The 27,209-nt window shown below is 51.5% G+C and overlaps 1 protein-coding gene across 1 annotated transcript in view; it reads left to right on the top strand.

Moving 5' to 3' along the window:
- Nucleotides 1-27,209, top strand: part of PAXIP1 (PAX interacting protein 1) — a 584,896-nt gene that overhangs the window by 236,911 nt on the left and 320,776 nt on the right. The window lies entirely within an intron of this gene.

Here is a 27,209-nt window from a genome sequence, read left to right as displayed (position 1 = left end):
CCCTCCCGCGGGGGCCCAACATAAGGCTAAGCACTGCAAGTCCACTGCCTCCGAGAGCGCCGTTGCGATGGGCTCCTCTGCGGCCAGGGCGAGTTCAGCGTCTCAAGCACTTTTCGACCACAAGCCAACGCTCAAGTTCTTCAAAGAAGAGAAAGTCGGACCATCCGGGTAAGCTTTTGGAGAAGACCCAGCCCGACGGAGAAGGCCAATGGGGAGTGGGGCCCTGACCCTCTACCTAAGGGGAAGGCCACAGACTCGGCCAGGACCGCGAAGGCCCAGGTGCATCGGACAAAGGCCCACACTTCCATGGACGTAGTAGTGGCATCCCTCACGAAGGCTGCCGGGTGGATTTGCAGGGCACGACCCTGAAGGTGAGCGTATCCCTGCCTGCTAGGAGGGAGTCCTCCTTCCAACCCATCGAAAAGACTCCGGAGAAGGTGATGCCCATCAGTTCACCGAAAGAGTCTCACTTGGTCGCAGAGAGGGGGGGGCACGGTAGTCCTCCAGGGCATGGACATTTCCTCGAAGGAAGGGCTCACCAGCCTCTCGGTCCTCCAGGAGGGGAGATGCGTTGAAGCAGGCCCTACGGGAGGGATCCCGATGAGGGCGACGGCGAAGGTGACAATGAAGACGAAGGGGAGACTGAGGAGCAATAGAGCTGCGACGACGGAGCGGTCCAGCCTAAGCCGCAAATGCCCCAGTCCCCTTCTCCACCCCAGCAGCCTCCTTGGGATAGCTCGGTGGACATTCTGATGGCTCTGCATACCCTGTGCTCGGAAATCCGGACAAGGATGCCCCTTGCGCTGGTGGCGCTGAGGCAATCGGAGGAACCACCATCCAAGAAGAGGAGAGTTCACCACCTCCGCCTTTTCACCCCTCAAGGGGATGACACAGAACCGGACACAGGGAGGACTGGCACTGTCATGGACGACGATGGTGGCCTGGGGGATCTCTCATCTCCGCTGGCCAGATCGTCACCGCCCGACGAGATTGGCTCGTACCATGCCATGATCTCCAGGGCCTCAGAGCTGTTCCCGCTCGTTCCGCAGGAGAAGAGGGTTTCCTTTACCAGCACTGGAAGGCGAAGGGGAAGACTGTGCTGTCCATCCCGTTACTGGATGACATTTGGGATGAGGGGTTGTCCCTTATGAAGAACCCTTTGATGGCTCGGCGAAGAGAGATTGCTACGAGAAGAAATGCAGACTGCTGGACTCTGTGCCCAAGTGCTTATGGACCCATCCGTCTCCAGACTCTGTGGTTTCGCGGCGGCCGAGAAGAAGTCTTCGGGCTCATCCTAGTCAGTGGCCTCCTTCCCCTGGACAGTGAGGGGAAGAAGTTGGATGCCATGGGGCAAAGAGTGATCACGTCGGCGGCGACAACCATTAAGGCAGCAAACGCCCTTGCAATTACGACAGGGAACTTTTGTTCAAGATGGCCCTCCTCCTGGGCTTTCAACGACAAGAGGGCTGAAGCATTGGAGATTATTCAGGAAAGCAAGGTGGCTTTGGACCACACCTTTACAGTGGCCACGGACATTGCTGATATGGGATTCCGCCAAATGGGCAACAGTGTTTGACTTCGTCGGCGAGGCTGCCTAAGGGCCACTAATTTCCACCAGGATGTTCAGTCGAGGGTGTTAAACATGCCCTTCGATGGGTACAATTTGTTTGGAAAGACTGTGGACGAGTCGCTCCAGGACACAGACAGCTCGTGCCTTAGGCACGCTTCAACGACGGCCGTCCTTTAGGCCCAGTTAACCTACAGGGGACGTGCCAAGTCTGGTGGTGGACGTCGTCGCTAAGGCCCTCAAGGCGTTGCTTCGACGTCGAAACACGATTGAACCGTAGGGGCCTCCACCCGGGTACCCCGGTGGGAGGCCGGCTGGCAAACTTAGTCAGCATGTCGAAGACCATCTCCACCGACCGTTGAGTTCTGGACGCTCTCGCCCAGGTAGATACCCTAGAGTTCCAACTGAAGTGTCTACGGATATCGCCAGTGGCCCGTCAGGAAAACCATGTCCCTCAGCTGCTGCTGGAGGTACGGGCCATGTTAAGAAAGGCGGCGATCGAGCTTGTCCCAAAGAGGCACTGGGGCTCCAGAGTGTACTCTCGTTATTTCCTCGTCGGAAAGAAGACCGGCGGTTGGAGACCCATTCTGGACCTCCACCGTCTGAGCAAGTACATCAAGTCCCAGAAGTTTTGGATGGTGACTCTACAGCATGTGCTAGGACAGCTGGAAGAGGGGGATTTTCTATCATCGCTGGACTTGAAAGATGCCTATTTTCACATCCTCATACACAAGGGGCACCGCAATTACCTATGCTTCGTCGTTCAAGGACAACATTACTAGTTCAAGGCTCTTCCCTTCGGGTTGAAGTCGACACCACAAGTGTTAATTAAGTGCCTGGCCTCGGTGGCGGCGCCGCTGCATATACCAGGGATCCACGTGTACCTGTACCTGGACGACTGGCTCATCCGGGCGAACTCAAAGGACATCGCCATCGACCACACGATAAAGACAGTCCAACTCCTGACGGACCTGGGGTTCTCGATTAAACTTTGCAAAGTCCTGCTTGACTCCATCGCAGGACGCACTGTTTCTGGCAGCCTGACTGAACACAGTGTCGTGCCTGGCGTCTCCACCGGAGGAGAGGATCGCGGCCATCTTGGGCAAGGTCCAACGGCTGTCGGCCCTGAAGGTTGCAAGGGTGAGGTCAATCAAGTACCTACTCGGCATGATGTTGTCAAGCATATACCTCATTCGGCTGTGCAGGCTACGGATGCGTCCATGCAGGAGTTCCTTGACACCCGTTGGATACAAGTGGCAGGGAGCTTTGAGGACAAGATCACACTTGGCAAGAGTTTCCGTCGAGCGATACAGTGGTGGGGAGTGCACGCACATCTGTCCGCAGGTGCAGATTTCCAGACCCCACCTCAACAGGAGACAGTCACGACAGACGCCTCCCTGGAAGAATAGGGAGCGCACTCCGGAAGTCTTTATGCAAGAGGCCTGTGGCTACCGGAGGAGAAGCCATTGCACATCGTGTTGGAGCTGCGGGCAGTGTTTTGGGCCCTTAAGTCCTTCCTTCCCTCTCTCAAGGGCAAAGTGGTATGGGTCTTCACAGACAACACCACCACCATGTTCTACATCCGAAAACGGGGGGAACCAGATCCCCAGCGCTCTCCAAAGAGGCGCAGGACCTTTGGCACTGGGTCGTAGCCCAGGGGATGTTCCTCATCCCGTTTCATCTAGCGGGAGTGAAGAAAACCATTGCTGACTCTCTCAGCAGGGAGATTACGCTCTTTCGAGGAGTGGGAACTTCAGCAGGACCAAGTGGATCACCTGTTCCGCAGATGGGGCAATCCCCAAATCGATCTGTTAGTGACGGCGACGAACACCAACTGCCAGAGGTTCCCCAGCAGGGGAGCATGGGGGACGCATTCTCTTTCCCCTGGGACGGCCTGTTCTGTGTGCGTTGCCTCTGTTGCCGTTGTTTCTTCGACTAGTCAATCAACTCAGACGGTCCCGATGCCAGATGATCCACGGCGCACCGGCGTGGCTGAGACAGATATGGTACCCGGACCTTCTGGACATGTCAGCGTCCCTTCCAGTCAAGCTTCCGGAGGCACGGTTCTGCACCAGGACCGAGGATCGCTGAACCTGAAGGCATGGCTCCTGCAGCACTAGAGTTTGGGGGCTACGATCTCCCAGCGGATTGTAAGGAGGTGCTCGCCAAGGCCAGAGCTTCACCTACTCTCAAATGCTACAGGCACAAGTGGAAGAGGTTCGCCGTTTGGTGCCGTACCCAGAAGATCGACCCTCTACGAGTCCCTGCTCCACAGGTGCTTACGTATTTGTTGTCGTTGGCCAAGGCACGACTGGCCCATGCTTCCATCAAGGTTCATTTGGTAGCTATTTCCCGCTACACCAGATCTCCTGGACGATCATCCTTATGGTTGCATTGTTTGGTCAAGGAGTTTGTCAAAGGACTATTTTGCTCGTTCCCGCTGGTGAAGGCTTCGGCCTGGTGTGGGAGCTTAATGTGTTGCTTACTAGGCTCATGAGTCTCCCGTTCGAGCCTATGCATTCGGGGCCACCAAAGTTTTTGTCGTGGAAAACAGCTTTTCTTGTGGCCATCACCTCTGCACGACGTGTGGGAGAGATCCAGGCCCTCTCTTGTAAACCACTTTATTTGACTTTCCACTAGACTAGAGTGGTGTTGCAGATGCACCCCTACTTCATTCCCAAGGTGCTGTTGGGCTTTCATCTTAACGAGCCCTTGGTGTTACCTGTATTCTTCCCGACGCCTTTGTCGCCGGCTGAGAGGACTTTACACTCGCTGGATGTGGCTAGAACGCTGAAGTTCTATGTGGACTGCACAAAGAGTTTGCGGAAGACGTCACAACATTTTGTGAACTTTGGCCCTGTGAACCATGGGAAGGACCTCTCCAAGGCTTCCATTTCCAGGTGGCCTTCCGGCTGCATCACCCATTGTCACTGGTTGGTAAACCGACCGTTGCCTGGCTGTCCGAGAGCCCACTTGACCAGAGCGATCGCTGCAACTACGGCGTTCTTGTTTGGTGTGCCCCTGCATGACATCTGCAGAGGTGCTACATGGTGGTCGACGCACACCTTCACGAAATTCTACTGCGTCGACGGGGATTCCAGGGAGGAGTCGGCCAAGCAGTGCTGCGCAACCTGTTCGCTTGAAGGTGAGCCTGGTGAGGTAAGAGATGCTTAATATTGAGATGCTTAATCTTGAGCCTTGCCACATCCCGTTGTTGTGTATTTGTGTACTGCTATGTATTCTTTATTCATGAGCATGTGAATCCATACCAGACCCCATGCTGGAGAAGGAACCAGTTACTTACCTGTAACTGTTGTTCTCCAGCATGGGTCTGGCATAGATTCACATGCGAACCCTCCCGCCTACCCCTCTTTGGCTCTCCTCTTGGTCCTACTGCCACTTTACGTGTTACCAAATCTGAAGATGGCTGCCAGAGGAGGGGTTTAGGTAGAGGGCAGTCATTGGCTGGGGGCAGTATGACCCAGAGACCAGTGATTGGTTGTTAGGAGAAGGACAGTTCAGAAGTGAAACAAACAGATGAACAAGTTACTCTTGTTAGGGAGAATTCTCTGTTTAGGCTGAATTTCCTAACCTAGTGAGTCCCCCAGCAGCTTTGCTGGATTTTTGAGGTTTATTTTTTTCTCCTGCCAAGAGTGAGACTCTCTTACCCTCACTCTTGGACATGATTTGAGAGTGTTACTGTGACTTCCTATGTGCTTATGGGCTAGGGGGTATTTTTTCCCCATAGGCTATCATTGGTTTTTTAATGTGTGTTACACAGCACCCTCAGTGCAGTAACACAGGGGTGTCATAGAGACCCCCAAACATAGACTCCACACCCTGGGACTGACTACTGTCTCCCTGGGTCTGTAAAGTTGCCATTGACTTTACTAGTCTTAACTTAGGAACTTAACCAGTACAAACCATCTTACTGTGGAAGTACTGGTAGGGGCAATTAGATTGCCCCTGGGTCTGTTGTCGAGGGGGTACTGTCCCGTCCCCCCTCGCCGAGTTTCTGGCTGGTGGCAGTGGATACCACAGAAATATTCCACCGGAATATTTCCCAATGGGATTTCCCATTGATTTTAATGCACCACTTTTTGGTGCAATGTTAAAGATACCGCCGGTTTATTTATTTAATATAAATTCACCGGTTGGGATTTTTGCCAGAACTCGCCGCCAAAATGGCGTCTAGGTTCACTTCAGTAACCCTGAACCCGAGTCGAGCCTTTGTTCCACTTTTGGCGGGCTTCTGCACAGAAGCCCTCCAAAGTGGTGCCATTCTGTCTGGGTACCACAGGGGGTGTGGGAGGGGGTTTAGGCACCCTGGAATGAGTTGCCTTGCCAACTCATGTCGCACTCTAGTGTGATTGGCCCAAGTGGTGAGCCACCCCGCTCACCACTTAGCATGTTTGAGTGACAGCTAGGCTGTATGAATGGGGGTTTGCTGCATAAAAGCAGGGGTTTTGGGACTGGTTCTTCAGAAGTCGCCACAGGACCTAAGAAGCCGAAGAGGGAGAAGCCGAGACGACCTGCCAAGACGACACCACCGGTGAAGCCCTGCTGAACCGTCTCACCACTTTTTCCGACGACAGAGGAGATCTCCCTCCAGAGAGTCTCCTTCCCTTAACTGGTGGGGACAACCAGTTGCTGCCTTCTTGTCGCCGTCCCGAAGCATCTCGTGGCCGCCCTGCCTGTGCCAAGCACTCCGGCAACCGGGATACCACTTTTTACCTCAACCGCGAAAGAGGGGTAAACTCCTTTGTGACCGGAAAACTCCACGGCTGGCCTCATCCCTGGTAGTGCAACGACCTGCAGCTTTCCTCCACGTCGAGCTCACCTCTTCCCCTGGACGACGCCGCAACTTGCACCCACTACCAGGAACAACTACCACCGCTGGAGGATCCTTTCCACTTTTAAAGGTACTGTGTTCCGCCCGGCCTCCCTTGCCACCGATTGTACGGGGTAGATTTAGCCCTCGGCTCTCGAACCTGGATAGGTCAGGGACACCCTAACTAAACTTTTCAGAACCGTAGTAAAACCTTTTCTACTTACCTGCAAAGACTTGCGACATTGTGTGATCTTGGGCATATTTTTACCTGGCTCTCTCTGAAGCGGGCCCCGAACGAATTCTCCTTGTTCCACCATTGACTGTCTTTGCTAACTTTCTGTGAAAAGTGTTTTACCCTACTGCTCTCATTATTTCTGCTTTTCCCTCCCTTTTCTAATAACTTGTTGGAGTGCCATCTGACGTTAAGCGCTCACCTCTGTTTGGAAATAAGTGGTGTTAACTTAGACTTGTCCAACAAATGACTAGGGATGTACATATAAGTAATAGTGACTGTGTTTTGACTTACTTACCTTTTTCTATGCTAGTGTAATTTTATGAGTGTGCCTTTAAAATAAATAAGTATATACTTTTACACCTAGCTCTGGTCAGTGTTTGTTTGTACTACTGTGACTCTGTACCTATCCTGTATCCTCTATATACTGCCTAACTCTTCTTGAGGGAAGTCTGACTGCTCAGCCACAGCTACCACAGTGAATCTGTGTGGTACAGACTGCTACCAAGTGGGTTTACTGCCAACACCTGTAATCTTAAATCTTTTGCAGTGGTCCCAGAGGGAACTGCACAGGTTTCTGCTTAACACTGGTGTACAGCGGTGAGATTTGTATTGAGTATACACTTTAGTGTACTTTTGAGATACCTTAGTGCAAACTAACCACAAAGAAAGGAAAAAAGTCATTTTCTATCCTGTCTACTATGGAAAGTTATAGTCAAGAATCCCTTGCTACAAAAACTGCTGATTGTCTAAGACTTCTCTGTAAGCATAAGAATCTCATAACTAAAGGAAAGAAAATGGAGCTAATAGAAAGGTTGTTAGAAAACCAAAGTCTGGATGATGGTTCAGAGGAACCTATCACTCCAGCAAATGTAGAGAACAGCAATGATATTGATATTGAACAAAGTATTGATGATCTTGGGTCAGAACCAGAAGAGGAGGATGAAACTGTTATAAATGTTCCCCCTAGGCCTCTGTCTGCTCTACCAGCTGTACCTACTGGGCCTTTGCCAGGTCCCACATTCAACCCTCAATACTTTGAACTAGAGAGAATGAAAATCGAATAAGAGTACAAGAAACTTACTGCTCAAACTGAAAAAGAACTAAGGCTAAGAGAAATGGAGCTCAAGTATGAGCTAGAATTGAATAAATTGTCTGTTGAAAATGCTTCTCTCTCTGGCTCCTCTAGAAGTTCCAGTCCTAAAAGACCCAGGATGCCTAAGGAATTGATTGGTATGTATGAGCCTAAGTTGGATGTGTTGGATTGGTTGTCTATGTTTGAGTATAATCATGGGCTCCAGAACATCACAGGTAATGAGTTACTCACCTGGTTGTTCTCTAGGCTTCCCCCTGTTGCAACTGATGCGGTAATGGAGTTGGGGGAGGAGGATAGGAAAGAGTATGAATGTGTGAAACTAGCTTTGATAGCTAGATTTGGGAAGACCCCTTCCCAGTATCTTAAGAGGTTTAGGAGCCTCAAAAAGCATGATGGTACCCCTTGGGCTACCTGGGTGTGTGAAGGGCTGAAAAACTTAGAGGGATGGATTAAGGGTTACAAAGTGAACACTTATGAAGGAATGAGGAATCTTGTAATGATGGAGTCAATGTATGATGCCTGCTCTCCTGAGCTCAGACAGCACTTGGCTGATTCACGGGAATTAGACCCTAGGAAACTAGCTAAGGCTGCTGACTTGTGGGTTGCCAACAGGGCTACTCACAAGGATTCTGGGGTAACTCAGAAGAAGGATGAGGGAAGACAGCCTAAGAAAGACTCCAAAGAGAATTCTAATAACTCCAATTCCAAAGAGGGCCCCAAACCAAACCATAAGGGTAAGCCACCTGGGAAACCACAGCAGAGTAGTATACCTTCTGGTGCTAAACCAGAAGGAGGTCAGAACAAGCCTCCATTCCAAAGGACCTTTGGGGCCTGTTATGTTTGTAAGGCTACTGACCATGTGAAAGGAGATCCCAGATGTAAGGGTAAACCTTCAGGGGTCCAACTTGTCTCCTTAGCCTTCGCTCCAGAGGAGGAAGTCACTATGGCAAGTGGAAACTTTCTACAACTGGCTGATGAACCCACTGGAGTCTCAGCCAGTGTTTCTTTAGTCTCTCTGGGGTTATGGGAACAACAGAATTTAGATGTGTATAATTCTATCCCAGATAATACTAAAGAGTATTATAAGGACAGTGTCCAAGTGAATGGTCAGGAGACTCCTGCCATCAGGGACACTGGGGCCAGCATAACTGTGGTGGATGAATCATTTTTCAAGGCAGAGGATGTTGCTAAGGCACCCAAATGCCTCACCAAGTTAGCTGGAGGGCCTGTGCAGATGTGTCCCCAGTTACCAGTTCTCATCCAGTGTAATGATATGGCTGTGAAGATACCTGTCAGTATACAATGTGAAGTACCAGGAAGGGTCCTGTTGGGAAATGACCTGAAAGCTCTTGGAGTTGTGTCACATACCCCCAGGCCTCCTAGTAAAAGGTTACAGGAGCTCACCAAACCTGCAAGAGAGAAAACCCTGCGAGGTTTATCTCAGGAGATGACAGAAATCACTCCTCTCCCACTGGAGCAACTTACTGCAGTAACTACCAGATCAGGAGCAAAGGGGCAACCCAAGACTCCTAGGAAAAAGCCTACAGCAAGCACTCCAGTGCATCCAACGAGGACTTCCCCGAGGTTGTCCAAAGTTACACCTGTAACTCCACCTCCAGCTGAGGCTGAGAGGGAGGTACAACCCTGTCTGGTTGAACTAGACTCTGAAGAAGAGCTAGTAGGAGGCCCAGAACTTATTGGAGACCTGGACCCGCTGACCATCCTGAGCTGCAGTCTTTACTGGCAGAAGGTGGACCCAGCAGGACAGCTTTTCGTAAGGGACAAAGAGAATGTCCAACTCTGGAGGGTCTCCGCCAACAGGCTGCTTCTCAGGCTGATGGGCAAGAGCCTGGGAAGTATAGGTTACACTGGGAAGATGGCCTCTTCTACAGTGAACCCACTGAATCTGAACCTGGAGCCTACCAACGCCTGGTAGTGCCCCAAGAGAACAGACAACAGTTCTTGCAACTAGCCCACGAGATTCCTTTGGCTGGTCACTTGAGTTTCAAGAAGATCAAGGAAAGGCTCTCCCTCTACTTTTATTGGCCAAAGATGGGGGCTGAAGTAGATAGATATTGCAGGAGATGCCATACCTGCCAGACTTCTGGTAAGGTTGGTTCCAAGAATGTGGCACCTTTAGTGCCTCTTCCAGTTGTGGGAGTCCCATTTGAGAGGGTAGGGATTGACATTGTTGGTCCCCTTGATCCTCCAACCTCCTCAGGCAACAGGTTTATCCTTGTTGTAGTAGACCATGCTACTAGGTACCCTGAGGCAATTCCTATGAGGACTGTTACAGCTCAGGCTGTGGCTAAGGCCCTCCTTGGTATCTTTACCAGGGTTGGGTTTCCTAAGGAGGTGATTTCTGACAGGGGATCAAATTTTATGTCCCACTACATGAAAGCCATGTGGAAAACCTGCGGAGTCACCTACAAGTTCTCAACCGCCTACCACCCTCAGACAAACGGGTTGGTAGAAAGGTTTAACAGAACTATGAAGAGCATGATAGGTGCTTTAGAAGAACCCCTTAAGAAGAAGTGGGACCTTCTGCTGCCATGCCTTCTATTTGCTTATAGGGAAGTCCCTCAGGAGGGAGTAGGTTATTCTCCCTTTGAACTTCTCTATGGCCATCCAGTCAGAGGCCCCTTGGCCCTGATTAAGGAGGGGTTGGAGAGTGCTCCTTCCCCCAAGCCAGTCAGAGTGACTGACTATGTGATAGGTCTCCGAAGGAGAATGTCACACATGATGGCAGAAGCAAGTGACAACTTGAAAGCTGGCCAAGCTCTGATCAAACATTGGCATGATCAGAAAGCTAACATGGTTGAGTTTACTCAAGACCAGCTAGTTCTAGTTATGCTTCCAACAAGGCAGAGGGCCTTGCAAGACAAATGGATGGGACCCTTCAAGGTTGTGGGAAAACTTGGAGAGGTCAACTATCTGGTGGATCTGGGCAACCCCAGGGAAGCTCCCCGAGTCTTCCACACCAACCGCCTCAAAGCCTATATCTCTAGACCAGAAGTAGGAGCCTTGCTTCTAGCTTCATCAGGAGAGGAGGAGGAGAGTGAAGCTCTACCTGACCTCCTAAGAGGCTTACCTTTGGACGAAAAGGTTGAAGGAGTTAATCTCTCTTCAGATCTGACCCCTGAGCAACAGGAGGAGTGCAAAGCGATGTTAAATCAGTTTGCCCCCCTGTTCTCTCTTTCACCAGGCTTGACCCCTTGGGGACAGCATGATATACTCACTGGTGACTGTCTGCCAGTCAAAAGCAGAGGATATAGAATGTCAGAACATATCAGAACCCACATCAAAGGGGAGGTCAAGAAGATGCTTGATCTCGGGGTAATAGAGCCCTCTACTAGTCCATGGTCTAGCCCAGTGGTGTTAGTACCAAAGGCAGGATCCAAAGAGTTGAGATTCTGTGTGGACTATAGAGCTCTTAATGCAGTCACCAAGACTGATGCCCACCCTTTGCCAAGGACAGATGAGTTGGTGGATAAACTTGGTGCAGCCAAGTACCTCAGCACACTGGACCTTACGTCAGGCTATTGGCAAATAGCCCTGACAGACCATGCCAAGGAGAAAACTGCATTTTCTACCCCAGTTGGCCTATACCAATTCAAGGTTATGCCTTTTGGACTGAAAAATGCACCTGCGACATTCCAAAGGATGGTGAACCAAGTTCTAGCTGGGATGGAAGACTTCTGCATGGCATACTTGGATGACATTGCAGACTTCAGCGACTCCTGGGAGGAACATGTGTCCCACTTAGGACATGTTTTGCAGGCTCTTGAGCAGGCCCATCTGACCATAAAGGCAACCAAATGCCAAATTGGACAGAGTAAAGTGGTCTACGTTGGACATGAGGTAGGAGGTGGAGAAATAAGGCCTTTGCTCAGCATGATTGAAGCTGTGCAAAATTGGACAACACCTACTACTCAGACCCAGGTGAGAGTCTTCTTAGGCCTCACTGGGTACTACAGGAATTTCATTGAGAACTATGGGACCATAGCTTCTCCTCTGAATGTGATCTCCTCTCCAAAATTCCCTAAAAAGGTCAAATGGAATGAGGAATGCAATCAGGCCTTTGAAAACCTGAAGAAAGCCCTTTGCCAAGCTCCAGTACTCAGAGCTCCTGACTACCACCAAACTTTCATTGTACAAACTGATGCTTCCAATGTAGGTATAGGTGCAGTTCTTAGCCAACTGGATGAGAAGGGTAGGGAACACCCCATTTGCTTCATCAGTAGAAAACTGAAGGATCCTGAAACAAGGTGGGCAACAATTGAAAGAGAATGTTTTGCTATTGTGTGGGCACTGAAGAAGTTTAGGCCATACTTGTATGGTTCTACTTTTGTCATTCAGACTGACCACCAACCCTTGAGATGGTTAATGCAAATGAAAGGGGCAAATCCAAAACTATTGTGATGGTCAATCTGCCTCCAAGGGTTTGATTTCACCATTGAGCACAGGTCAGGGTGTCACCATCAAAATGCTGATGGACTCTCTAGGATGTATGTCATCGACTAGAGGTATGAGGTTCATCCAGGAGTGGATTAAATCCTCCTGTCCCTTAGTCTGGGGGGGGGGGGGGGGCGAGTGTTAGGGAGAATTCTCTGTTTAGGCTGAATTTCCTAACCTAGTGAGTCCCCCAGCAGCTTTGCTGGATTTTTGAGGTTTATTTTTTTCTCCTGCCAAGAGTGAGACTCTTTTACCCTCACTCTTGGACATGATTTGAGAGTGTTACTGTGACTTGCTATGTGCTTATGGGCTAGGGGGTATTTTTTCCCCATAGGCTATCATTGGTTTTTTAATGTGTGTTACACAGCACCCTCAGTGCAGTAACACAGGGGTGTCATAGAGACCCCCAAACATAGACTCCACACCCTGGGACTGACTACTGTCTCCCTGGGTCTGTAAAGTTGCCATTGACTTTACTAGTCTTAACTTAGGAACTTAACCAGTACAAACCATCTTACTGTGGAAGTACTGGTAGGGGCAATTAGATTGCCCCTGGGTCTGTTGTCGAGGGGGTACTGTCCCGTCCCCCCTCGCCGAGTTTCTGGCTGGTGGCAGTGGATACCACAGAAATATTCCACCGGAATATTTCCCAATGGGATTTCCCATTGATTTTAATGCACCACTTTTTGGTGCAATGTTAAAGATACCGCCGGTTTATTTATTTAATATAAATTCACCGGTTGGGATTTTTGCCAGAACTCGCCGCCAAAATGGCGTCTAGGTTCACTTCAGTAACCCTGAACCCGAGTCGAGCCTTTGTTCCACTTTTGGCAGGCTTCTGCACAGAAGCCCTCCAAAGTGGTGCCATTCTGTCTGGGTACCACAGGGGGTGTGGGAGGGGGTTTAGGCACCCTGGACTGAGTTGCCTTGCCAACTCATGTCGCACTCTAGTGTGATTGGCCCAAGTGGTGAGCCACCCCGCTCACCACTTAGCATGTTTGAGTGACAGCTAGGCTGTATGAATGGGGGTTTGCTGCATAAAAGCAGGGGTTTTGGGACTGGTTCTTCAGAAGTCGCCACAGGACCTAAGAAGCCGAAGAGGGAGAAGCCGAGACGACCTGCTAAGACGACACCACCGGTGAAGCCCTGCGGAACCGTCTCACCACTTTTTCCGACGACAGAGGAGATCTCCCTCCAGAGAGTCTCCTTCCCTTAACTGGTGGGGACAACCAGTTGCTGCCTTCTTGTCGCCGTCCCGAAGCATCTCGTGGCCGCCTTGCCTGTGCCAAGCACTCCGGCAACCGGGATACCACTTTTTACCTCAACCGCGAAAGAGGGGTAAACTCCTTTGTGACCGGAAAACTCCACGGCTGGCGTCATCCCTGGTAGTGCAACGACCTGCAGCTTTCCTCCACGTCGAGCTCACCTCTTCCCCTTGACGACGCCGCAACTTGCACCCACTACCAGGAACAACTACCACCGCTGGAGGATCCTTTCCACTTTTAAAGGTACTGAGTTCCGCCTGGCCTCCCTTGCCACCGATTGTACGGGGTAGATTTAGCCCTCGGCTCTCGAACCTGGATAGGTCAGGGACACCCTAACTAAACTTTTCAGAACCGTAGTAAAACCTTTTCTACTTACCTGCAAAGACTTGCGACATTGTGTGATCTTGGGCATATTTTTACCTGGCTCTCTCTGAAGCGGGCCCCGAACGAATTCTCCTTGTTCCACCATTGACTGTCTTTGCTAACTTTCTGTGAAAAGTGTTTTACCCTACTGCTCTCATTATTTCTGCTTTTCCCTCCCTTTTCTAATAACTTGTTGGAGTGCCATCTGACGTTAAGCGCTCACCTCTGTTTGGAAATAAGTGGTGTTAACTTAGACTTGTCCAACAAATGACTAGGGATGTACATATAAGTAATAGTGACTGTGTTTTGACTTACTTACCTTTTTCTGTGCTAGTGTAATTTTATGAGTGTGCCTTTAAAATAAATAAGTATATACTTTTACACCTAGCTCTGGTCAGTGTTTGTTTGTACTACTGTGACTCTGTACCTATCCTGTATCCTCTATATACTGCCTAACTCTTCTTGAGGGAAGTCTGACTGCTCAGCCACAGCTACCACGGTGAATCTGTGTGGTACAGACTGCTACCAAGTGGGTTTACTGCCAACACCTGTAATCTTAAATCTTTTGCAGTGGTCCCAGAGGGAACTGCACAGGTTTCTGCTTAACAACTCTCTTACCTGGTAACGTTCTTTCGATGGGATGGTCCGACGACGTATTCCATATCTATGACAGTAATCACCACAGCTGTGCTGCTTTGGAAAATCTTCCTGCGTCGATGACGTTGATACGCCGCCCTCGAGGACCTCCTCCGACGGCCGATGTCACCAGATGTTATAAGTAGGACGCACGACACCCGTAGCCTCAGTTGTAGTTTTTTCCCCAGAACGTGTGGTACCAGTCTTCTGCCAGTCTGACACACAAAGCCTTGCGCAAACGTAAGCTGCAATCGCACAAGAAATTCTGGAGCGGGGAAGGCAGGGAGGGAGCGATATGGAATACGTTGTTGGACCATCCCATCGAAAGAACGTTACCAGGTAAGAGTGTAACTTGTTCTTCGAGGGGATTGTGTCCTCCGACGTATTCTATATCTATGACAGACTCCCAAAGCAGTACCAATGCAAGGAGGCGGGAAAAGAATTTAGAAAACAGAATTTTAGAATGCCCAATCAAATTGCGGTGTAAAGGACCGCCTTGCCAAAGGCCAAATCCTGCCCACGGATGGAATCGAGGGAATAGTGACGTACAAAAGTATGTACCGAAGCCCAGGTGGCTGCATCACAGATGTTACGAATAGGAACACCCCTCTGTAGGGCAGTAGAGGCAGCCATACCCCTAGTAGAATGGGCCCGCAAGGCGACTGGTGGGTCCTTACCCGCCAAGCGGTAACACTCAGACAGCCAAAATAATCCAGCGAGACAAAGTCTGTTTCGTCACAGCTTGTCCCAAACGCTTTCCAGCGTAACCAATGAAGAGTTGATCGTCCACTCTGACCTGGGACATGCGTGAAATATAAAAGCTTAACGCTCTCCTAGGATCAAGCCTATGGAGCCTCTCCTCTTCCTTACCAGGAGGTGGAGGAGGGTAAAACGCCGGAAGAACAACCTTCTGGCCTAAATGAAATTCCGACACCACCTTTGGAAGAACGGAAGGACGAACTCTAAGGAAAACCCTGTCCTTATGAAACACAGCGAAGGGTGGCTTAACTGAAAGTGCCTGTAACTCACTCTGCGAGCGGAAGTGACCGCATCCAAAAATACAGTTTTAAGAGTCAACAGTCTCAAAGGGCATGAATGCAAAGGCTCAAATGGAGCACCCATCAGAAACTTGAGAACAAGGTTCAAATCCCATCCGGGTACCTGGAAAGGTGCCGGAGGGAACACGTTAGTGAGCCCTTTCAGAAACTGAGAAATTAAAGGAATTTTAAAATAGGAACACTCTTCAGACGAGCGCTTAAATATGGACAGCGCCGCCAGGTAACCTTTAACGGTACCCACTTGCAAGCCCCTGTGGGCCAAAGAAAGCAAAAAAGACAGAACCATGGGAATGTAACATGCAAAAGGATCCACATTCTTAACCCTGCACCAGTCGCAGAACTTACGGCAACGGTACAGGGACTTTGTTGCTGGCCGTCTGGCCGAAAGCAACACCTCCATCACGTCTTCAGGGCGGTCCCAATCCTTATACCTCAACCTTTCAGAAGCCAAGCGTGAAGGTTGAGGGATCTGACTTGTGGATGGAGAACCTGATCCCCCCTCCCATGAGAGCAGATCGTCTCGGTAGGGAAGACGACGTGGAGGGCAGATGGACAAGTCGAGAAGGTCCGGGTACCACGTCCTCCGGGCCCACGCCGGAGCAATGAGGATCATCCGGGAACCGAACCTCCATAACCTCAGCAGTACTTGAGGGATGACGGGGACTGGAGGAAACGCGTACAGCCGTGGGAATGACCACTCCACCACAAACACGTCTCCTAAGGCTCCTTTTGGAGGAAATTCCCGCAAGCAGATCCTCTCGCACTTCCGGTTGGCACTGGAGGGGAAGAGATCCACTTGAGGGGTCCCCCAAAGGGCGAAGATCTCCAGGAGAATCTCCTGAGCCAACTCCCACTCGCGAGAGATCGCGCTCTGCCTGCTCAGAGCGTCCGCCGTCTCGTTTTCGTCTCCGGCCAGATGAACTGCCAAGATCGAAACTTCCTGCTGGATTGCCCAGAACCAGAGCTGCATCGCCTCCCTGCACAGAGGAAGTGACCCTGCCCCCCCCCCTTTGTTGAGGTAGTGCACGGCCACCGTGTTGTCCGTCAGGATCAGGACATTCTTTCCTCGCACAGTTGGCAGAAAAGCCTTCAGGGCTAGCCTGACGGCCCTCAGCTCCAACAGATTGATATGGAGTCTGGACTCCGACAGAGACCAACGACCGCTGACTGTCAAACTCGTTGGCATGAGCTCCCCATCCTGTGAGGGATGCGTCCGTCACGATCGTCACCTCCGGCCAGGGCAGCCAAAATGGAGCCCCCCTCATCAGATTGCCTTCGTCGGCCCACCACAGAAGGTCCTGGGGAGGACTGAGACCACTGGAGCTTGAGTGCCCATTGCAAAGATCTCATCGGCAACCTGGCATCTGGCACCAGAAGAATGCAGGATGCCATGAGACCGAGCAGTCTCAAGAACTCGAACGCTGGAAGACTCTGGGCAAGTTGAAACCTGTGCACCATCTGCTGAATGTGATGAGCCCTCACCTGGGGAGGAAAACACTGCCCCAGGGACGTGTCGAGCACTGCTCCGATGTACTGGAGCCTCTGAGTTGGTGTCAAATGGGACTTCTTTAAGTTGAGGGAGAAGTCCAGCTTGTGGAGGGAGTGGCAGGTGACGGACAGATGATCCAGCACTTGCTCGGGAGAGCGCGCCCTGATCAACCAATCGTCCAGGTAGGGGTAGACGTGAATCCCCTCTTCCTGAGATGCGCTGCCACTACTACCATGAGCTTGGTGAAGACCCTCGGGCGGGGGTCAATCCGAACGGCAGGACCCGAAACTGAAAGCGCAAGTCTCCAACCGCTAGCCTCAGGTACTTCTTGTGCTTTGGATGGATCGGCACATGAAAATAAGCGTCCTTGAGTTCGAGACACCAACCAGTCCTGAAGTTGAAGGGCCTGGAGGACTTGAGAGAGAGTAACCATCTTGAACTTGTCCTTCCTGAGGAGTTTGTTCAAACCGTGCAAGTCCATGATGGGTCTCAATCCCCCGTCTTTCTTGGAAATCAAAAAATAAGGCGAAACCATCCCTTGTTCCTCTCCGCTACAGGCACCAGTTCGATGGTGCCTTTCTCCAGCAGGGATTGAATTTCCTGCGCAAGGATCGGATCCAGACTCTTCAAAGAGAGATTCCCCAGTGGATTGTTGTGAGGCCTCTGCCGGAAAGGAATACAGTAGCCGTGGGCTATGATCTCCAGAACCCACACATCTGAAGTAATGGCACGCCACTCTACAAGATGCTGCGCCAGCCTTCCCCCCCAACCAGCAAACCATGGGACATGGCCTCATGACTGAGCTGAAGAGGCTGCGGCCTTGCCTGAGGGCAAAGAGGCAACTGCCCAAGCGGCCTTGGCACCTCGAGTACCCTGTTTTCCACCTCTGGCACTCCTACGGTGGCCTCTTTGACTGGCAGCTCCTCTCGCTTTACCAAAGGATGAGTAATAACGAAAGGAACCTCCCCTCCACTGCTGTCCCCTAGGACGAAAAGGCAGAGGTTGGCGAACTGCAGCGCCCAACGACTTTGCTGCAGCTTTGGAGGTCTGCAACCTCTCAAGGTTCTCGTCAGCCTTGCTGCCAAAAAGATGTTCCCTGTCAAAGGGCATGTTGAGGAGCTGGGCCTGCACATCGGGAGCAAACCCCGACTTCCGCAACCACGCAAACCTGCGTATCACGGTGCTCGCCGTCATGGACCGGCTGACGCAATCTGCCATGTCCAAACCCGACTGAACAGCCTCACACATGGCATCCTTGCCATCCTGAACCATGGCAAGGAAACCATCCCGTTCGTCTCCTTCAGGAATATATTCAGCCGCTAAGGAAACACAGTTCCACAGAGTCTGCGTGAAACGTGACAAGGCACATATGGAGTTGGCCGCCTGAAGCGCCATACCCCCTGCAGAAAACACTTTCTTCGACCAGCCGTCAAAACGCTTGTCGTCCCTATCTGGAGGGATGGTAGGATACGACGCCTGCTTTGCCGGGGCCGTAGCCGCCTGCACCACCAAACTCTCCGGAGTAGGGTGCTTGGACAAGTAGCAGGGGTCGCTACTGGCTGGGCGGTATTTTCGCGGCAAAGACTTGCCCACTGCTGGGAGACACTCCGGAGCAGTCCAAGCCGCCGCCACCCTCCTCTGTAGAGCCATATGAAACGGCAGTACCAGGTCAGTTGGTGGACCAAGGTCGAGGATATCCGTAAGGTCATCCTGAAGAAACTCTCCTGGGGGAGCAGACCATCCCAAGTACTCGGTGACCCTAGACATAAGGCGCCGGTACTAGGAGTCGGTGTCAAGACCGGTGGGGGGTCTGTACTTCCGCTCTCTATATGGTAGAGGAGAGGCACAGAGGACCCCAGCCAAGATTCTCTATTATGGTAGCTATGGACGAGCAATCAAGGCCTAGCTTCTCAGGAGGTGATGCAGGCTGGTTCTTAAGTACAGTGTATCCCCAAGCCCCCACAAAGGAATGTCCACACACTGTATTACTGAAAACACAGTCTTTATATAATTAATATTCAAGGGTCATGTACACTTATCACAACAACGCACTTTGTGCTCAGGAAAATCAATAATGGTAAATATCTACAATTCTAAAGTGGTACCACTAATATTAGACCTCATTAAAGTGCATTCATAATACTGTAAAAATGGCACGCAGATCAATAAGAAGGAAACCAGCAATAGAGAGAGGAGAGATAACAGATGGTTGAAACAATAGGCCGAAGACTGGCCCTCGCTACTGGACACAGTTCTGTGTGGAGATCCCCCCACCTGGGCAACCTGTAAAATAAAGAGATATAACACAAGCCCAGTCCATATATTGTTCAATAGTCTTATTCCCTCCTATAATGTTTTTACCCCCCCAATGTACCTGGTGGAGTCGAGTTCTTCGAAGAGGCGTCGACAGATCCTTCTTGAGCGACCCCCTTTCAAGCGGGAGTCACAGATCGTCGAGAGGCGTCGAGAAACGTCGAAGACCTCGGGGTTCGGCGACGGGGAATCGACGGCCCTTCTTGAATGCCTTCCCTTTCAAGCGGGAGGCACGGGGCGTCGAACATCCGTCGACAAACGAGGTAGAACGATGTCGAAGAGGCGGCAGCTTCGTCCGAGCGGTGCTCGTCGGCGTCGGGGCGTCGGCGTCCTGCAAGGCGGAGGTGTGCGGGGCACCTCGATGACAATAGTTCTGGACCGCAAAGATTGTAGAGACGGAAGCCCAGCAAGGGCGTCGGGTCGTCCGAGTCTTTGAGGTCGTTGGGTGGCGGGAAACCCACCGGCAGGTTTCTCCTCGGCGCGTTGGTCGTCCTCGACTTTCTCCGGCAGGATAAGCGGTCGACGATGCGGTCGAGGGAGTCCTTCGATTGAATGTTCTTAGGCAAAGGAGCGGACGGCTCCGGTCGTCGGCGGCACGGCGTCAAGTGGTTCCCACGGCTGGGCAACACAACTTCGACGGGCCTCCAGCGGTTACACAAACCTGCGAACCCTGGTCGGCGGCAATGGACTTCGACGGCGTCGATGTCCGGGTGCTTCACTTTGATCTCCTAGGCGGTCCCGTCTCGGGTCGGCAGCCTTTCGAGGGTCTGACTTCCAGGGCGCTTCGGTGAAGATGTAGCGGTGCTCGATGATCCCACGCAGGACGGGAAGAGGGCGCCTTACCAGGTCCTCTCTCGGGTCAGTCCTCGACGAATTCGGCAACCTTCAGATCTGTCGAAGCAAATGCAGCAGCAAGTCTTCTTCTTCCAGCTGGACGTCGAGGATCAGCAGTTCCAGTTACTCTTGAGTGGAGACTCAGCTTCTGAACGCTTCTGAACAATTTCCAGTGGTGAGAGGTCCCCAGATATACTATTCTGTCTCTCATCCACACTGCTGGCACACACACAGCAGCCAATCACATAGAAGGGCATTCATGCAGTCAGTCAGCCAATCAGGCACACAGTGCATTCAGGCCACACTCCTCCCTTTCAGACACTCACAACAAGGAATGTGGATTGGGACAAGTACCCAGCCATTCAACACTACACACTGCATTCAGGCCAGTTTCGGGCAGGGCTGTCTCAGTCTTTGTCTCTCATGCCAGAAACCAGACAACCACAACAAGGAGTGTATATTGGTCACACACTCCATTCACCCAGGTCCCACCCACAGGAGGTACCCACAACATACAGTGAATGGGAAGGCTCCAGTCAGTCTAGCTGGGCCTTCACAACAACACCATATATGGAACTTCCACCCAACAGCCAGTCAGGGGGAAGGGACAGAGTCAGGGCTTCCCAGGACTTTGGGAAAACAAGGTAAGAGGCAATAGAAAGCAAGAGGCCACAGGGGCCATCTTGTTTTCCATCAGGAATCAACTGATTCCAATGGCAGGGCCTGGGTATCCCAAAATGGAGGACACCCAGAGCACCTGTCAATTTCAGCATGGAGCTGCCACCAGCCATACCCTGCTCTGTGGGCCACCCACAGGTGCCCAAAAACATACACTAGGGGCACAGGGTTGTACCCCTACCCATGGGTGCCATAAGGGTATCCCATGGGTCTGTTCACCAAACCAAAAGAGAGAGCTGCACTGCCAGGAGTCCCAAATGGACTCATGGGCAGAAAACATGACAGAACACACGATAAAAGGCAGTAAAGGACAAGGATTCAGAGGCCCTGTCCCCCTGATGCATTTCCAGCATCACAGTCGCCCCCCCCCAGACTGAGGTGGAGGGTGTCTAATCTCCCACGGGATAGACACCCTCATCCAGACGGTCAACATACCTTCTGGAAAGGCCATCTGCATTATCGTGACTCTTCCCTGGTCTGTGCTCTATGGTGAAGTCTAGCCCTTGCAGGCTAATGGACCACCTGAGGAATTTCGGATTCTCACCCTTCATCTGCATAAGCCACTTCAGGGGCTTATGATCTGTTTGGACCTTGAAGGTAGACCCCGTAAGGTAGGGCCTAAAACGCCTAAGGCTCCAAACTATGCTAAAACACTCCTTTTCAACAGTAGCCCACCTAAGTTCTCTACCCTTGAGTTGTCTACTGATGAATATGATAGGATGTTCTCTCCCTTTGTCATCTAACTGGGACAAGACAGCTCCAATTCCGGTGTCGCAGGCATCCGTCTGGACGATAAAGGGTCGGCTGTAGTCAGGCGCACACAACACAGGTGCCCTACACAGACTTTCTTTCAAGCCCTCAAAGGCCCTCTGACAGTCTTCGGTCCAATTAACCTTCCTAGGCTGTTTGGGCGAAGTTAGAGCCGTCAGGGGTGCAGCTATGGTTCCATAGTCTGCCATGAAATTGCGATAGTACCCAGTGAGGCCCAAAAAGGCTCTGACCTGGGTTTGAGTAGTGGGAGTCTCCCAGTTCTGTACGTCCTGTACCTTACTGGAGAGAGGTTGGATTTGACCCCCTCCTACCTCATGACCAAGATAGGTAACTTTCCCCTGAGCTATCTGGCACTTGGTGGCCTTGATAGTGAGGTTAGCCCTTTTCAAGGCCTGCAACACCTTATCCAGATGTGTCAAATGCTCTTCCCAGGTGGAACTGTAGACGGCAATGTCTTCTAAGTAAGCCACACAAAAGGCTTCCAGCCCACTGAGCGCATGGTTGACCAATCTCTGGAAGGTGGCAGGGGCATTCTTCAACCCAAAAGGCATGACCCTAAACTGGTAGAGTCCCGCAGGTGTTGAGAAAGCCGTCTTTTCCTTGGCATGGTCCGTCAGAGCTATTTGCCAATAGCCTGAGGTAAGGTCAAAGGTGCTCACAAACTTGGCAGCACCTATGGTGTCCACGAGCTCATCAGCCCTGGGCAATGGGTGCGCGTCAGTTTTGGTGACGGCATTGACTCCTCGGTAGTCCACACAGAACCTCCAATCCTTGGTACCCGCCTGGGAACTTGCCTTGGGGACAAGGACCACTGGACTGGACCAGGGACTGGTTGAGGGTTCAATAACACCCAGATCCAACATCTTGGCGACCTCAGCCTGGATGTGGTTCTTGACGGTATCTGACATACGGTAGCACCTGCTTTTGACAGGCACACTGTCACCAGTGTCAATTTCGTGCTTACACCACGGTGTAAGGCCCGGTGTCAGTGAAAACAGAGAGGCATACTGCTGGAGCAAAGCCCTGCAGGCCCTCTGCTGCTCTGTTGTCAAATCTGGAGAGAGATGTACTCCCTCCACTGAGCCATCCTGAGGGTTGCTATGCAGCAAATCAGGAAGGGGCTCACTCTCATCCTCTTCTTGCCCTGAAGCTAGCAAGAGACATGAGACCTCTGCTCGCCTGTGGAAAGGCTTGAGCCTGTTGACATGGAATACCTGGGGGGCTACCCCAGAGGCTCCCATGTCAACCAGATAAGTGACTTCGCCCATCTTGGAGATGATCCTGAAGGGTCCAGTCCACTTGTCTGCCAAAGCTCTAGGCTTGGTAGGCTCCATCACAAGGATTTCCTGTCCCGGAGTCCAATCCACTTGCGAAGCTTTAAGGTCATGCCAGTACTTATTCAATTCCTGGCTGGCCTTGAGATTTGCTGTTGCCTGACCCATCATTTGTGTCATCCTCCGCCTGAGGCCTAACACATAGTCCCCCACTTGCTTGGCGGGACCGGGAGGGGTGGCTTCCAAGCCTTCTCGGATCAAGGCGAGGGGCCCCCTCACAGGATGTCCAAAGAGTAACTCAAAGGGGCTGAAACCAACACCCTCTTGAGGTACCTCTCTGTAAGCAAACAGCAGGCATGGCAGGAGGAGATCCCATTTCCTCCTTAGGGGTTCTTCCAAAGCCCCTAGCATGCCCTTGAGAGTTTTATTAAATCTCTCAACCAGACCATTGGTCTGGGGGTGGTAAGAGGTGGAGAACTTGTAGGTTACCCCGCACTCTTTCCACATGGTTTTCATTTAACTAGACATGAAGTTGGATCCTCGGTCAGAGACAACCTCCTTGGGGAATCCAACACGGGTGAAAATGCCCAGGAGAGCCCTGGCAACCACCTTGGCAGTAACAGTCCGAAGGGGTATTGCCTCAGGGTACCTGGTGGCATGATCTACCAAGACCAGGATGAACCGATGTCCACCTGAAGTGGGAGGGTCAAGGGGACCGACGATGTCGATGCCCACCCTCTCAAATGGTGTGCCAACCACTGGTAATGGCTGCAGTGGGGCAATGACCCTGCCTCCAGTCTTGCCAGACAACTGACAAGTGGGGCAGGTCCTGCAGTGGGACTCCACCTCTACTCCCATCCGTGGCCAGTAGAAATGGGCAGAGAGCCTCTGCTTAGTCTTCTTGGTCCCAAGATGACCAGCCAAGGGCACCTCATGCGCCAACTGCAGAAGGAAGGGCCTGTAAACCTGGGGTACCACCAACCTCTTGAGGGCACCAGGTTCAGGCTTAGTGGGCTCACTAACAAGGAGCTCACCCTCCCAATAAATCCGGAAATTCCTAGGCACTTCTCCTTGTGCCTGGGACAGGGCCTGTTTCCTCAGACCCTCGAGAGAGTGGCACTCCCTCTGTCCCCTACAGAAGTCTGCCCGGGAGGGTCCCCCTTCAGCTAACAAGCATTGAAGGTCGGGATGATCCTCCGGGTTGAGAACCTCTCCCACAGGAGAGTCTTCTGCCTCTTCTCCCAAAGGAGTTGAGTTTGGGTTTTCCACTGGACCCAGCCCGTCCGGAGCATGGATCCCAATGGGTGCAGCAGGAAGAGAAGGTGCTCCCTCCACAGAGGTGGCCTTCTTGGTCTTCCGCCTTCTTGCCTTAGGCCTCGCCTTTGGCTCGGGTATCTGACCCACAGCCAGACCCGGTGTCACCTGTGACCTAGTGACTGCAGCAGCAGTCATGGGAAGTCCATCCGAGATCAACCCCAACTCTACTAGATCATTCCCTAACAAAATGTTAGCAGGGACATTGTCCTGAACCAGGACAGGAAGCTTCGCTGTCTTGTCTCCAATCATGAGTGTGACTAAGGCTACAGGCGATAATTTGGGAGGCCCACCAGCTAACCTGGTGGTTCTCAGAGGAGCACCTACATAGTCCTCTGGCTTGAGCAGGGTCCTGTCCACCACTGTCATGCTTGCCCCAGTGTCTCTCAAGCCAGTAGAAGGCTGGCCATTCAAGAGGACACTTCTCAAAAACCTACGGGTGTTCTGTGGGATAGTCGCCAGTACTTCCGCGTACTGGTCCCAGGCCCCAAGGGACACTAAGGAAATCTCTACAGGAGCACCAAAGGTGATTCCTGTAGAGGAGGGGAGGACAGTGGCCTCCACCTCAGGCATGGGGTAAGGGTAGCTCAGGCTGACCGCCTGTACTCCAAGTGCCTTACCTTTACACTTGGAGTCACCCCTTTTGTGATCCAGGGCCCCACAGTCCCAACAAGTGCCAGGAGTGCGGGGTACGGTACTGGAACCACTGGGAGCCTGCTTTGCAGCAGGTGGACCACTACTCTTATTCCCACCCACAGATGACTAATCCCCACTAGGTTTTTGGGTCTTAGGAGAGGAAGGTTTTGGTTTACCCGACTGTGATTGCTTTTGGGACTCCTCAGCTTTCTGAGAGGTCCCCTTTTCTTTGTCCTTGTCCTTCCCACTGGAGTCTTTAGGGGACACCCGGTGGGAGACCCACTTGTCAGCCAACCTAGCCAGCTTAAAGGGGTCCAAAATGTTCTGGTCAGCCACATACTGACGCAGCTCTGGTGAACAGGTTTCAGAAAAATGCTCAAAAAACAACAGGTGGGATAATTCAGCAAAAGTTTTCACCTTGTAACCATCAATCCACCCCATCATGTTCATGTGCGCAGCACTCACCCAGTCAACCCAAGACATATTCTCTCTTTTCTTAAAATCCCTGAACCTTTTAAGATATTGGGTAGGTGTCTTGCCAAACTTGGCAATTAAAGCAGACTTCATACACTCATACTGACCCCTTTCTTCCACACTCAGCTTCAGAATACAGTCATATCCAGTTTGAGGCACTCTGCTTAACAAACACTTAGCCCAATCTCTTTTATCCACATCATGAATTGCACAAGCCATTTCAAACGCTTCAATCCATTGGAGGATATCTGAACCCTCCAAAAACACACCAACCAAGTCTTTCATAAACTTGGTGGCTGGGGACCTGACACTTTCACTGGTTTTAGCTGAAGTCTCCACTCTAGCTTTCTCTAGCTGGATTCTCTGACATTCAGTGTCCTTGTCTTTGAGCGCAAGATCCCTATTCTTGAGTTCCACTTGCTGTGCCAGCTCCTCTTTCTTAAGCTCAGCTTCTATTTCCAACTTGCGATATTCAAAGGCCAATTTCATCCTTAATAACTCAAGTTCCATGGAATTGCTGGGGTTTGGAACAGAGGCAGCAGGAATGGTGGCATTCCCAGAAACAGATTCAGCGACAACCCCAGGGGCAGAGTCCTCACTGGTTGCATCTCCCCCTTCATCAAGTGTTTCACCATCAGTCTGGTAGTCCACCAGGGCAGCTATTAGCTCAGCCCTAGACTTATCCACAAAGTCTAACTCCCTGGCTTCACAAGCACTCTGGAGAGCCTCTAAGCTCATCCTAGTCAATTTACCATTCGCAATGGGCTCCATTGCTTGTAATGCAGTTATTTGGAACACACCCAAACCTTAATCTAATAAAGTGCGGATATTTTGTAAGTGGCACGGTTATACACTGAGTCTTAAAACCATAAGCATCCCACCGCTGCCACCAGCTTGTCAAGACCGGTGGGGGGTCTGTACTTCCGCTCTCTATATGGTAGAGGAGAGGCACAGAGGACCCCAGCCAAGATTCTCTATTATGGTAGCTATGGACGAGCAATCAAGGCCTAGCTTCTCAGGAGGTGATGCAGGCTGGTTCTTAAGTACAGTGAATCCCCGAGCCCCCACAAAGGAATGTCCACACACTGTATTACTGAAAACAGTCTTTATATAATTAATATTCAAGGGTCATGTACACTTATCACAACAACGCACTTTGTGCTCAGGAAAATCAATAATGGTAAATATCTACAATTCTAAAGTGGTACCACTAATATTAGACCTCATTAAAGTGCATTCATAATACTGTAAAAATGGCACGCAGATCAATAAGAAGGAAACCAGCAATAGAGAGAGGAGAGATAACAGATGGTTGAAACAATAGGCCGAAGACTGGCCCTCGCTACTGGACACAGTTCTGTGTGGAGATCCCCCCACCTGGGCAACCTGTAAAATAAAGAGATATAACACAAGCCCAGTCCATATATTGTTCAATAGTCTTATTCCCTCCTATAATGTTTTTACCCCCCCAATGTACCTGGTGGAGTCGAGTTCTTAGAAGAGGCGTCGACAGATCCTTCTTGAGCGACCCCCTTTCAAGCGGGAGTCACAGATCGTCGAGAGGCGTCGAGAAACGTCGAAGACCTCGGGGTTCGGCGACGGGGAATCGACGGCCCTTCTTGAATGCCTTCCCTTTCAAGCGGGAGGCACGGGGCGTCGACAAACGAGGTAGAACGATGTCGAAGAGGCGGCAGCTTCGTCCGAGCGGTGCTCGTCGGCGTCGGGGCGTCCTGCAAGGCGGAGGTGTGCGGGGCACCTCGATGACAATAGTTCTGGACCGCAAAGATTGTAGAGACGGAAGCCCAGCAAGGGCGTCGGGTCGTCCGAGTCTTTGAGGTCGTTGGGTGGCGGGAAACCCACCGGCAGGTTTCTCCTCGGCGCGTTGGTCGTCCTCGACTTTCTCCGGCAGGATAAGCGGTCGAC

This window comes from Ambystoma mexicanum, chromosome 2q (assembly GCF_040938575.1).
Source record: "Ambystoma mexicanum isolate Mex_15411 chromosome 2q, UKY_AmexF1_1, whole genome shotgun sequence".
NCBI classification, from domain to species: Eukaryota; Metazoa; Chordata; class Amphibia; order Caudata; family Ambystomatidae; genus Ambystoma; species Ambystoma mexicanum.
Note: the sequence above shows the minus strand (reverse complement) of the source record. Positions and strands in the feature narration are given on the sequence as shown.